We start from the raw sequence: 13506 nt of genomic DNA, 5'->3' as shown, positions 1-13506 counted from the left end.
AGACTTGAGTTTTAGGCTTGAATGGAATATGCAGATGATTTTCTGTTTGACTTTGGACAGCACACCTGTCCTTTCCTGACCCGTGCCTCCCAACTGCACAGCTGAAACCATGTTTTGTCCAGAAGCTTCAGACTGAACCATCAGTCACCTCTTGAATGTCTCTGAGCTTCTGGCTTTTCCTTTTCACTACGCTTGGTAGGAGTGAGGATCTCTAGTGGCATTTGGGATGTGGTTTGCTTTTCGTTTTCCCTGCAGTTTAAGTTTTAGCCTTGGTCAACCACCTTTGAGGTATCCCTCCCAGCGGCAGGCACTCAGTTCTGTCTCCTCCCTATCAGAAAGAGTGGCTGTATAACCCCCAGCAGGGGACAAGCCCCAGTCAGCCCCTTGGGAGCAGCTGTGGAATCACACAGCAGCTTTACCATAGCCCATGGCAGACGGAAGTGCTGTAAAGACTCACTAAACGGTCTGGCAAAGTCACACATCTTGTTGCCAAGTAAAGTCTGGAAACTACACAGCTCAAATTCATAACACAGTAGCTTTATACTGAGGGCATAGCTGATTTGAATATTCTGAACAGTATCATGCCACTGACATGTTTTCCCTATATTTGCAAAAATGTGGCCGTTTTTAGAGTCCCAAGGCATTTTTGTTTGAAAGAAGAAATCAAATTTGAGTGAAAATTCAGTAATTCAGTAAAGTGTAATAAAGACACATTTGCATTGTTTCAAGTTGAGCGAGAAGAAATTAGAATTATCCAACGACACTCATCCCATCTCTTCAATTCCTCAATATTTCATGGACTTAATATAGAAGTCAGAGTGGGGCAATCGAGTTAGATGGTATGTTTTGGGCTACTACCCAGCATGATATGTAATTTCAGGGTCCTAATTTTACTGCAGATGACAATGGGGGCACAATATAGAAATGTGTTGTTTTGAGGGTCAGTAAGTAACAATCAAAGGTTTTAATAGTTTAGTAAAATATCACTATTTTCAAGAAAGAGTCATTCATCGGCTTCTAGAGTGAAAGTCAGTTTCTTTGGTGTTTTTCATTTTCACACATTTCATTCAAATGAGAGGAGATTTTGTAGGATGAGAAGACGCAATAAACATACAAAGCATAATTTTGTTCTAATCAATTCTTACTTAAGCTTGAGTTTTGTTCCAGAATGAAATCGCACCGTCATCTTCCTGTGGAACATGCAAGTGTATGGTCACAACTCACTTTGCCTTTAGCAAATTCTTCTGTCTTGTGAAAACATCAACAATATAGTTTAGAGACAGTTTTTTCCATAAACAACTCATGAGTTAGAAGCAAAATACGTGGCATATACATTTTAATGGGTGATTCATTGACAATTGGAAAGCAGCTGAAATTGAGGACATAATAAAAACTGTGGGACTCGGGGAAAGACTTTGAAACATAACGTACTTGTGTGACTATGATTGAAGCCCTTCCTGTTTTTCTCCAGACACAAGGCCTAAAGGATGTAAAGTTGAATTGTTAGCTCTGCCTTTGAAGATGCGGTCTCAACGAGAGACACACTGGCAGTACTGGAATTACAGGGCTTTATGTTCTGAGGAAGTTTTGAGCAGAGTGTTGAAGGAGCACAAAGAAGAAAACTGGACTCATGCCTCAGAAGAAAACTCAATACTCATGTCAAGTATTGACATCTGAGCTAAATTTTCAAGTTTGCAAGGGAAATCTCAATAGAGAGTAGGGGACAAGATTTCTTAAGAAGAAGCAAAAACATCTGTAGACATGAAGGCATCACAGTACTTGGTGTGCTGAGGGATGTTCAGGAGTGTGCTGTGCCTGGAGAGGAGGCGTGAACTCATGATGCTATCAAAAGTCAGCTTACAAGAGGCAGGATGAAGTGAGAAAGGGGGTTTACTCCAATCTGTAAAGAAAGCTGAGTGCCAAGGTCACAGATATAATGGCCAGATGGTAGGGCAAACAGTGATGAGGAAAATTCACATATGCAGCTTTAAGGAATTCCAGCAAATAACCCTAATAATACTTTTATTGTGAATAACAGGGATGAAGTACCCTGACTTAGAGATCAGGAAAGTCTTTCTTGATGGCTGAGAGTCTGAAGAGTCAGGAGTCCTGGGGGAAGAAATCTTTTAGGGAAAAGAACTACTCTGTAGAAAGAGGTGTGTCGAGGATGACATAGATGAGGGACTGGGAGGACAGATGAGGGAGAGAATGGGAAGGGAGAAAGAGGAGAGAAGCGAAAGGGGGATCAGAGGATGAAAAGAGGAGAGAGAATGCATTCCCCACCTTGAACGTAGTTGAGTATCACAGTAGAATGGGAGCAGAAGTTTATAAAAGGGATTGGAAGAGATAAAAAGCAATGGCCAGATGGAAGCAGGGCCTTGTAAGTGAGTTCAGGATCTGGACCCTCTGAAATGTTTGAAGTGGGGAAATGAAGTGATCAGGTTTGTGTTCAGAAAGATGAGAAGAATCCCTGGAAAGCCACAAGATCCATTACTTAGCTGACTTATTAGCCTAGAAAGAGGTGACAGTAGCCCAAACTAGAATATTTATTGACAAGAGTTTAAAGACATTAGCAAGAAAGGGGTTAGATGAGAAGCATGGAGTCAAAACTGATTAGGGAAGGGAGAGAAGATTGGAGGGAGCTCGTCGATCAGTGTCGAGGACAGACAGGCTGCACTGGGTTGCTGATTGGCTCGGGGAGGCTAGGGAGAAGTCGCTGAAAAAAGTGTGCAGTGCTCAGAGGCAGTTCTGACTTTTTATTTCAGAACTGGACTGATTATTGGCAATAGTAAAGGCTGGGTAACTAAAATCAACTTATTCCTGGTGTGGAGAGAGAGAAGAGAAGTGGAAAAGAAGATGCCCGGATGAGGAAGACATACACTGAGTTCAGTGTTGGAAGATCATCCACCTGAACCCAGGAGTGTCCTGGGTAAAGAAGAAAGCCGTGGGACAGAGGCTACAGCCTATTTTATTTTATTTCGGTTTTGCACTAAAACATGAGTAGGAGTAAATAGGTGACAGCATTGAACAATAGAATGAAGAAGGAACATGTGATGACAAGATGGAAAACACTGGAGAAAGCAGCATTGAAAACTTAGTAGCATTGTGTGGGAATGATTTAACTCAGAGAGAGGCAAGCAGTGGCAATTCTCCAGGAGAAGCCACGTTTTAGGTAAGGCAGGAAGTGAAGGACTTGTTGCAAAGGCCTAGACCAGCGACGGTGAACTAATGGCACGTGTGCCACGGTGGGTACACAGAGCCCTCTCTGTTGGCACGGGAGCCAAGTCACCCAGCCTCGCCCCAGCAGCTGAGCTTCGGGTGGCAGTGTGCACAGGCGCAGTGTTGGCCCTTTGCGATAAAATAGGTTCTGGACTGCAATTGGGCACTCAGTCTCTAAAATGCTGGCCATTGCTGGACCATATGGGACCTGGACTGGGCTTCCGGAAGGTACAACTTTAGGAAAGAAAGAAAGGACTCTTGACTGGGTAACTAAAATTGACCTTGATAGGAATCATGTGAGTTTTGATAGTTGTAAGATTTCCAGAGCTGCCAGAGGGAGAGGGTTGTTCTAGCTTTTAAAAAGGATTAGCTGTGCATACTTTCATTAAATGTGAAAATAACAAGCTACCAGTTCCCCTAAGTGGACTCTGTGTATTTAGGAATGGAGCCACAGCTTTGTGGTGCTGCCAGTTGGACCTATTTCTAACCACAGCCAAGGGATGCAGACCTGTAGGGCACCAGTGGCCATGTGTCCCACAACGGGCTGTCAGTGGTATCAGTGACCCCTTCCTCTGGTGTGTAGTGACGAGGTCTCTGGGTGAGACGTTGCAGTAGACAGAAAAACAGTTGCTAAAAGATTTCTATTGCCAGATCTTTCAGAGACTTTATCAGGAAATGCATATATTTTCTTTTTGTGCATTTAAAGAAATAAGCTCTAACCTTGAGGGAAGACAGAATCAAAGATCTGGCAACAACATTTGTCATAAATAATGAATGAAAAACATTAAAAAATTAATTGGGAAAATTAAATATCAGTGTAGTGCTTGCACAGATTAGCTCCTGGGAGATGTGGTAGGTTTGTCTCACTGACAAGATGTCTGTATGAAATCCTCCTCCTGCAGTGTCCTCAAGGCATCCCAGAGCTTCTTTTCCTCCCCAGCCAATAGCGCCTCTGTTTACCTTCTCTGGTCCCTGAACAGTTGTTCCTCAAACCTCAATGCTCAGGCTTCTGTCCTCTGGTGTCCACTCCTGATTCCACTGCCATGTACCTAGTCCCTAATTTCTATTCCTTATCTTATCAGTGAGGGATCACCAGAGGAACAAATTAAATTATATTTTACAAAGCAGGCTTAGAGAGGGCACCAGCAGAATCAGGAGCGGAAGAATGCAAAGGGGCCTTCAGTATGCTGGAGAGTCGGAAGAGGCCCGGAGCTCACTGCAGAGTCCAGTTGAGTCCATATCAGAAGGCTGGAGGATCTGTGTTGGAAGGCTAATGAGTCTGTGCACGCTAAGCCTGAATGAACTCCAAAGGTGATAGTGAAGACTGGAGCTCCTCTGAAGAAGCAAAATGGCAGACTTCCTCCTGCTTTTCCTTTTCATTCCATCCAGGTGACATGCCTGTGGGCTGGTGCCACCCACACCCAGGGCGGCTCTTCCTCTTCAGCAAGTCCATCATCCAGACACACCTGGAGCTGGGCTGAGCCAATTTACCAGGCATTTTTTTACTTGGGTTGACACCACATTAACTATCACACTCACCATCTTATTTATCCTGTTCACAAACCCCATCTTCTCAAAGCACTGATCTATTTTCTCCTGCATTTATTTTAAAAACTTGTTTGCCAGGACCATGCTGTTTTTATCACAGTAGCTTTGTAGTATAGTTTCAAGTTGGGGATTGTGATATCCCCTACCTTGTCTTTGTTGCCTAAAATTGCTTTTGTTATTCTAGATCTCTTCTAGTTCCAAATGAAGTTTTGGATTGTTTTCTCAAGGTCTGTGAAGTAAGCTGCTGGAATTTCAATTGGGATTGCATTGAATCTATATAGTTTTGGAAATATGGCCATTTTCATTATGTTGATTCTTCCTACCCAGGAGCAAGGGATGTCTTTCCATTTTCTGATATACTCTTCAATCTCTCTTTTCAGAGTGCTATAGTTTTCAGAGAAGAGGTCTTGGATTTCTTTCATTAGGTTGATTTCTAGCTATTTCAGTTTTTAGATGCTATTGTGAAGGGAGTTGCTTCTCCAGTTACTCTCTCAGTGAGTCTGTTGTTTGTGCAGAGGAAAACTATTGATTTTTGTGTGTTGACCTTGTATTCAGCTACTTTACTGAATTTGGCTATTAAGTCTAGAAGACTTTTGGTGGAGTTCTTGGGGTCTTCTATATAGAGAATCATGTTTTCTGCAAATAATGAAAATTTAACTTCTTTGCTTCCTATCTTTATTCCCTTTATTTCATTCTCTTGTCTAATTGATTTGTCTAATGTTTCCAAAACTATATTGAATAGGAGTGGTGATAGTGGACATCCTTGTCTTGTTCCTGATTTTAGTGTGAAGGATTTCAGTTTTTGACTATTTAGTATGATATTGGCTGCTGGTTTTTCATAGCTTTAATCAGGTTGAGATAGAGACCATGTATTCCAATTTTCTGTAGGGTTTGTATCATGAATGTGTGTTGGATTTTGTTGAGTGAGATCTGAGGACCAATAGAACAGATTAGAAGATGCAGAAACAGCTCCAGCAGACACACTCAGCCAGCTCATCTTTGACAAAGGAGCCAAACACCCTCACTGGAGGAAAGATAGCCTCTTTAATAAATGGTGCTAGAAAGATTGGGTTTCAACTTGCCAAAGATTAAAACTAGACCTATATCTCTCACCATGCACTAAACTAAAACTCAAATGGATCAAAGATCTAAATATTAATACAGAAACACTGAACCAGCTGGAAGAGAGGTTAGGTAGAACTCTTGAAGACATTGGCATAGGAAAAGATTTCATGAACAAAACCTCAGTCGCACGTGAACTAACACGAAGAATCAACAAGTGGGATCTCTTCTTATTAAAACGCTTCTGCACAGCAAGAGAAACCACCAGCAGCGTGAAGAGACAACCCACAATGTGGGAAAAATTTTTTACCAGGTGTTCCTCAGACAAAGGTCTACTATCTAGAATATAGAACTTAAAAAAAATCAGACCTCCCAAATTTAAAGACCCAATCCAAAAATGGGCATCTGAAATGAGCAGACATTTCTCAGACAAAGAAGTAGAAATAGTAAATAAACATATGAAAAAATGTTCAACATTACTGGTCATTTGAGAGATGCAAATGAAAACAATGCTGAGATTCCACCTCACCCCAGAAAGAATGGCTGCTATCATGAAATCAACGAATAACAAATGCTGCTGGGGGTGTGGGGAAAAAGGAACCCTTCTCCACTGTTGGTGGGAGTGTAGACTGGTGCAACCACTCTGGAAATCAGTGTGGCGATAACTCAAAGAACTCACATTAGAGGTCCCATTTGACCCAGCTATTCCCCTGCTGAGTATCTTCCCCAAAGAGTTAAAAGAATCATACCACAGTGATATATGTGCATCTGTGTTCATAGCAGCACAACTTGTAATAGCTAAAACTTGGAGATAGCCCAATTGCCATCAACTGGAGACTGCATAGAGAAAGTGTGTTTTTTTTTTTAAGTAAAATGGAGTACTACTCAGCCATAAAGAATGAAAAATTAGAGACATTTATAGCTGAATGGATGCACATTGAGGTGATACTCTTAAGTGAAATAAATAGGACAGGCACGTAAATACTGAATAGTTTCTCTGGTGTGAGAAACTGAATGAGTAAATGAGGATCAAAAGGTATAATAGGTCATGTGAAATAGGAAGAAAAAGTCCAAAGAGGAAGGGAAAATTTGGGGGGGAATGGGGAAGGAAAAGAAGGGAAAGGAATTAATATGAGAAAAGGAAAAAACGGAAACAAAGCCTTTGTAAATAAGGAGGGATGGAGGGGTTGAAGGGAGGGCTGGGGAATGGGGAAAAAATAAGACTCTAGATATATTATGTAAAGGTGCAAATTTCTAATGGTGAATGTCATTATATTGTATACCTAAGATGTACCCATAAAATTAATTAAAAAATGGAAACAATTTGTGGATATCCCCTGGGCCTTTCTGTTAAATCAGTCCTACATTTCAAGGCCAACCTCCAATTTACCTCCACCCGGTGCAATAATTTTCACCTTAAACTCCAAGTTTCCATGTTGATACTTGCTTCAAAAGAACCTAACTTGCAAAAACTGGCACTGGGAGTGGTCCAGGAGAGTGGATGGTGAACGGAGTTTTGGATCGCTAGCTATCACCAGCAATAAAGATCCTATAGTGGTGCACAGATACCTTTGGTTGGCCAAAGGTAGCTTCTATTTGTTAAAGCTTTCACCAACAGAAAAACAGGATGGTAACCTGGTGGGAGGAAATGTAGCAGCATGCAGGACTGTCAGGCAATTTAGATGAATATATGCAGTGAGTAAATATTATCTATTAAGGTGGGAAGATTGGATGGCTGTTGCCGAATATCACTGATAAAGAACAGTAGAAGATAAATAAATTCAACCAAAATCCAGGCACGAAAGCCAGAGTACATCTTTAGGCACAAAGATTTGATTTTAAAATTAAGAACCAAATAAGGACATAATAGTGATAGTAACTGACATTTAATGACTATATGTTCAGCCAAAACAGGTAGGTTTTGTTAATGTCCAGCCAAAACCAAGAATATTGCCAGGAGAGGTGGTTAAGTCCTTACAAAGAAGGAATATTCAAATCATGGCATAATCACAAATAATTTCTCCAATCTTTTTCCACAGGGACTTAAAGGAATTTATATAGGTGACTGCACACTAGGGTCAGGATAATCAGACATTCTGGGGACTGTTGGGCACAGGATTTGAGTCAGTATTGATGCCCAGATACCTAAATTTTGTGATCCTCTTGTTAGACTGGGGTCCTGGGGCTCTGTACAAGGTCTGGTTGTCATTCCCTACCGCTTTAATGGACGACTGACTTTGCTGTGCTTCACAGTTGGTGCGGGTGCCATATTGGAGCGGTGGTCCGCGGCATCAGAAGTACCCTAGGCAAGCTTTGGACCTGACTCCTCCCTCTCCATCCTCCCCCCAGCATCACTGATGATAACTGTTAAAACTACATCGTATATAAATGCAAAGCTGTGAAGATTATGGAACTTTTGAGAAAAACAGAAGACAATGAATTTAATGATTTTCTACTCATTGACTGAGTCATGGGACAACTGTGTAAAGGATTTCCTGAACTATAAATTCTTATTGTCATAAACCATAAACGTTTTGAAAGAAAAAAAGCTCCCCAAATATTCAATAATCAAATGAGAAAACTGGCAATATGACTTACATTTTCTCAGTGTTGCCACTGCAAATAAACTAACTTTGAGGGTCTGTGGAAAGTAAAAGTTTGGGACCTACATCCACCTGTATGGAAATTTATATTGAAATTGAAGCTTTACATGATACAATTTAATAATGATTTTACATGTTTTCTAATATGAATCAGTATGGGAAATATTTTAAATGTGATTAGTGGTGTCATGTATATTGATTACAAAAAGTATGAGAAAAAATTGAAGAATGTTTTTCCATACTGATAAATTTAGAGTTGTTTTAAAATCTATGCACTACTAATTTGGATTCAATTTTAATAATACTGAGTTAAGAAAAAATTAATGAATTTATTTAATTTTAACAGGCATAACTTTGAAATGGATACACAAAGTCCAATCGGTTCTTTGAAAAAGATACTGTACACTTGTTTTGTTAATGTAGTTATTAATATTACTTAATATTATTTTTAGTAATGGGTTCAGTTATCTGACATCTTTTAAGTACGTGTGGAACAGTGTAGGCATATGAATCTACTTTTTTAATGGTAAATTTTTATCAAGTATATCCCATGAAAATTTAGCTTCTGATTGGGATACATTCTAAATGTAAAACACAGCAGAAGAAGTACAGTATAAAGTATGGTAATACTGGTTATATTTTTTAATTTGGCTTCATGTTGAGATGATAATATTTTGGAAACACTAGGTTAAGTAAAATACACTTAAATAAAGTTTGTTTCCTTGTAGTGTTTAATATAACTACTAGAAAATGTAAATACTGTATGTAAGCATTACTGCTCATTTTATTTTTAGTGCACTGTGTTGGCCCACAGCTCCCCAGCCCACATTCTGAGAGTGGTCAGGAGAGTTAGCACAGCCACGAAATGAAAATAGAAGTGCACGTGTTATCCATATGGTGTCATGCGCATGTGGTCTGCTTTGAACCTTGTTGGTGAGAGCAAAGAGCCAGTCACCAAATACCGTACCATATGCCATGTACTCGAGGCTGTGTTGATCTCTCTGAACAAGACAGCACATCTGGCAAGGCAGCTGTGAGTGTAGCCACTGTTTTGTTGAGCTAGCAGTAATCCGCCATCATCCCCCAGGTTCCATCCAGATTTTGTAATTACCAGAGTCATGAATAAAATGGAAGTAAGGTGGGAAGAGTGGCATCTGATCCTTTAGAATCTTTAAGTATGAGAATATCTCGGCAGGGGTATGAAGAGTGGTGATCTTTTCTAGAGTATGGAACACAAAAATTCCCAATATGTGTTATAATAGAACGATTAGAGTAACATGATTACCTTTAAAAAATTCCAGTAAATCCAGCTTTGACTTAACATAGATGTAGTACTATCTGTGGTAGTAGAAACTGAGTTTTCAAATCAAGGTAAAAATGTTCTTTAAGAGATGTGAGACATTTTTAAACATCTACACAATGAGTCTAATTTTTTAGGTTTCAAATTGATATTTTTTCATAATTTGGGAAGTCAAAGTGATATAAAATATATTAGAGTTTTTTTTTTTTTTGGTACTGGGGGTCGAACTCGGGTCCTTGCGCTTGTGAGGCAGGTGACAGAACCACTGGGCTAAATCCCCGGCCCAATATTAGAGGATTAATTGTGCTATCTCAGTGTGTATTGCATGATTCATCTAAAGCTAAAGCAAAGTACTTGTAATTTTCAAATTTTGAATCAATTTTTTGATACTCCTGGAAAGGTCTAGTATTATAAAGATAATTGGTTTGTTGCCCAGTTGAAGATCTTTCACTGTTTGTAAAATGTATTTTCCATATTTTTCTCATAATTTTCTAATAAACTAGGTATAACTGAATAGTAATTTCTTTTACTATCCCTACATCTACAAGTCATAGTCTATATTGAGTGTTAACTCAAAGCATTTTGTAACTGGCCACAGTCATAAGCTCAGATCCTGTCAAGACTTACAAAAATGTCATTGGATATTTAATTCTAGTTTTGAGTAACCTATTTTATTGATTTATTTTTCACTATCCAAAGGAACCTTCATATCAAATTTGATGTATATTAGCTGAAATGTCTCACAATTTCTCACTTTACTATCTTGAAAATTATTTTGTATAACAAATAACTGTTTTGTTTTTCTTTGCTGCAGCAAGTTGCAATTGCCATTCTGCACAAAATTTATGATATATTTTCAGTCTCTTTCCTTCTTTATCTTTCCAATTATAGTACTAGCTTTTGCATTTTCACTCAATTTTGTATCAATAATATGCCTTTGTTCTGATTTTTATTAACTATTCAGATTTATTTCATTAAATAAACAGTTTAATTATACTTAAAATATTTTACTTTAATTATAAATTACATTTTAAGTGTCATTGTTCTGCACATTGATTATAGAAGTATTCAGATTCCAGTACCTGGAAAAACCATTTTTTATTGACTTGTTGACATCCAGTCAGCAATATGTTCATGTGCAATACTAGCAAATTTTGCATATATCTGATACATGTTCTATAATGTAAAAATACAGCAAATTATATTATTCTATAAGATGGTTGACATGACATGTAGTCCTGCCAAAATGGGGATGTTATGTTTAAAAAAGCTTTATTTTTCACTGCTTCAGTCTTCAAGTTTAAATTTGTTAAATTCAAAATAAGAATTCCATTTTCCAGTTGCACTCATCACATTTTGTGTGGTTAATAGGCACAGTTGACTCGTGGCTACTGTGGTGACATTGCAGAGTTGGAACTTGTAGACATGTTCCAGAATGTCATAGCCACCCGCAATCATATGCACGACTTTGTGTGGATTGAGCTGGATGAGAAAGAGGTGGCTGGCATATTAAGCATCTTGGGAAAATGTACATGTTCTGGGGAGTAGAAGAGAATCTCCAAAGTATTCAGGTACCATCATAGTCATAAAATTTTTAGGAACCTGGTGGTCAGAGGCATGACACAACATTGCTTCAAAAGGAAAGGAGAAATTGTATCATCTCACACTTGGCATCTTAAAGAGGGGAGAACAATAATATGGGTAGGCCCCTTCAGCTCAGTTAACAGCATATTCTACACATAGAGATATTGCAGAAAAGGTAACACCCAAGGCTGCTGACTCCCAGGACAGGAAATGTATCTGTAGCCTTGTTACTTGAACTGTATGAGCCAGGAGACCCTTTGGTGCTGGAGGGGTCAGTAAAGCCAAAAGATGGCGTGTGAGGGCTCTGACGAGGGTCAGTGGGTGACTCGCAGTCCAGTTCCCTGGGTCTCTGAAGGAAAGCTGTACTCTGTGCAGTCGAGAATTATTTTTTACTGTACGGAAGTGTGAAAGTATGTCACAGGGTTTGGTAGAGACCAAATGTCTGGCAGTTGTGCAACACCCACCAAGGGATAGGCTGGGCCCCATGCGGTCCCAGCAAGAGGGAAGGGGACCTCTTGCGCGGAGCACAGGACAATAGGATATGAGTAGATCTCTCAGAGCCCCCTAGCACGCACTACTGTGCCATTAAGGAGCCCTCAGCTCATGCCTGTGGGTGTGATTGCAATCACATGCCAGCAGGTGCAGAAACAGGGTCAACTCTTGTGAGCAAAAGCCAGCAAGTAGACTACTTCTACCTTACATTTTCAAAGTTGCCTGAAAAACAGCAGTGAGAGAAACTTCTGCTAACTGTGGATAGTGCACTTGGTGTCCATTTGGTAGGAAAAGAGAAATGGTCCAATATTTCATATACAGAGACTAATGAGCAGTAACGAAGACAAGCGGAATGGAAAGTGAAGAACAAGGGAAGCTGGGTTATGACATATGGTGCACAAATGGGAATTGCCACTGAGTGTGCAGATTTCTATGGTACCTGCCAGTGCCCACCAGACATAGCCACAGGAGGAGCATTAAGCAAGCAAGTAGGCAAAATGAATTAGCCAGTTGGCATCAGTCAGCCTCTGTCGTCAGCCACTTCAGTGTCAACATGGTGGCTTCATGAACCGTGCAGCCACTGTGGCAGACATGGAGGCTACACATGGGTCCAGTAACATGGACTTTGACTGACCAAAGTGGATTCATCAGCTGTCACTGGCAACTCTCCAGCCTCCAACAATAGAGACCAGTGCTGAACACTCAGATGGCACTATTCCTTCCCAGCATCTTTCCTTCACCATTTGGTGGCCAGCCGTATATCTCTGCTGTGGAGGTGCTGTCCCTGCCTGCTGGGCCTCTGGCAGCACCACTTTTCCAGACCTGATAGTGCCACTACCCAGCATTACGGGACTCACCTGACAGTGACTGAAAGTGATGAGGCGTTCAGATACCTGTAGGATGGCACTGGGGTATTAGAGTAGGAGTCGGAGAGATTACAAGGTCTTCCAGGAGTAGAGCACAGGAAAGGTGGGAGCTGAGCTAGGAAGTTTGGAGCGCATGGATATGGGTCACTGACCACTGAAGGCTTTCAGAAGGCAGGGCCATGATTAGAAATTCCACGAACTCCTTATTATCTCTGACTGGCCTTTTCATTTTATTTGTTGACAAAAGGATGGATGTGAAGTTTGGAGCTAAATTACATCTCATGTAAGCCAGGCCTCTGTCATATTTATCAGAAGAAAGGCCTTTCATTTTTTATAATAAGACAATTGCCAAGATTATTTTTTTTCAAGTAACAAAAACATACAAAAGAGATGTGGGGGAAATCTTTGCCTGCTCATATTTGTGAAAACTAAGAACAGAATACAGAAAGGCTCAAAGAATATGTTTGAATACACGTCTTTGTAGAACATGACAGAAAGGAGTGATTATTTAAATTGGACAGGACTTTGCATTCCTGGCTCCTTGGTGGCAATGCCTTTTGTCTGAACTCTCTTACTAGAAAAATGTCACAAAGGATAAAAAATGAGTCCAATAAGTTTTATTCAATTTCAGAGTCTATTATATATTCTGTTTTACACAAAGCATATAATTTTAAATTTCATAGATAGGCACATTGAACATACACTTGGTAGATATACAGCTATTTGTATGGGTGAAATTGAAACCCTCCAGGGAGGGTACATTAATAATTCCTTACTTGTAAGACAGAACAGCCATCTCATATTCCAAACAAAGCCCAGCTAGCACAAAAGT

General features: G+C 39.9%; 1 long non-coding RNA gene across 1 annotated transcript in view; it reads left to right on the top strand.

Annotated features, from left to right (window-relative positions):
- Nucleotides 1-10537, top strand: part of LOC147827081 (uncharacterized) — a 101977-nt gene extending 91440 nt beyond the window's left edge. Inside the window, exon 7 of the long non-coding RNA XR_015453247.1 lies at nucleotides 8083-10537. This is a non-coding gene — a long non-coding RNA (uncharacterized LOC147827081). The remainder of the gene's footprint in view (nucleotides 1-8082) is intronic.
- Nucleotides 10538-13506: the final 2969 nt, after the last annotated feature.

This window comes from Heterocephalus glaber, unplaced genomic scaffold (genome assembly GCF_053883595.1).
Source record: "Heterocephalus glaber isolate CG9 unplaced genomic scaffold, H.glaber_assembly_v1.0 deba00001457, whole genome shotgun sequence".
Lineage (NCBI taxonomy): Eukaryota > Metazoa > Chordata > Mammalia > Rodentia > Bathyergidae > Heterocephalus > Heterocephalus glaber.
The sequence above is the reverse complement of the archived record's forward strand: the minus strand, read 5'-3'. Positions and strand labels throughout refer to the sequence as shown.